Source organism: Acipenser ruthenus, chromosome 44, assembly GCF_902713425.1.
Source record: "Acipenser ruthenus chromosome 44, fAciRut3.2 maternal haplotype, whole genome shotgun sequence".
Classification (NCBI taxonomy): domain Eukaryota; kingdom Metazoa; phylum Chordata; class Actinopteri; order Acipenseriformes; family Acipenseridae; genus Acipenser; species Acipenser ruthenus.
Genome location: NC_081232.1, coordinates 9,066,228 through 9,066,794, shown reverse-complemented (window position 1 = coordinate 9,066,794; position 567 = coordinate 9,066,228). Strand labels below are relative to the sequence as shown.

The window sequence follows — 567 nt, the reverse complement described above, 5'->3', positions numbered from 1 at the left end:
TGTCTGGAGTTTTGTCTGACTAGCGCGCGCGCGTGGGTGTGTGTGTGTGCGTGTGCGTGTGCGTGTGTGTGTGTGTGTGCGTGTGTGTGCCTGTGTGTGTGTGCGTGTGCGTGTGCGTGTGCGTGTGTGTGTGTGTGTGTGTGTGTGTGAGTGTGAGTGTGTGTGTGTGTGTGCGTGTGTGTGTGTGTGTGTGCGTGTGTGTGTGTGTGTGTGTGTGCGTGTGCTTGTGCGTGTGTGTGTGTGTGTGTGTGTGTGTGTGTGTGTGCGTGTGTGTGTGTGCGCGTGTGCGTGTGCGTGTGCGTGTGTGTGTGTGTGTGTATAATAGTGAGGATGGGCGCAACAACAGTTACTAGCAGTCTTGTGACTTGAGTTTTTCAAGCCAATAGAGTCTGTCAAAGTGAAAGTGAAAGTGTTTTTGCAGAGATTCCTCTCTTGTTCGCCTAGCTAAAAACAAGAAAACCGACATTTTGAGACACTCCCGAAAAGAGCAAAACCTTCCACTGAACGACTGAGGCAACGAGAAGAACGAAAAAGGTACAGAGAGAGAGAGAGAGAGAGAGAGATTGT

General features: G+C 50.6%; 1 protein-coding gene across 1 annotated transcript in view; it reads left to right on the top strand.

Annotated features, from left to right (window-relative positions):
* Nucleotides 1–237: 237 nt before the first annotated feature.
* The window catches only part of LOC117967135 (E3 ubiquitin-protein ligase TRIM39-like), a 9,760-nt gene continuing 9,430 nt past the window's right edge, over nucleotides 238–567 (top strand). The window contains exon 1 of the mRNA XM_059012340.1: nucleotides 238–534. The gene's annotated coding sequence lies outside the window, so the exon portion shown is untranslated. The remainder of the gene's footprint in view (nucleotides 535–567) is intronic.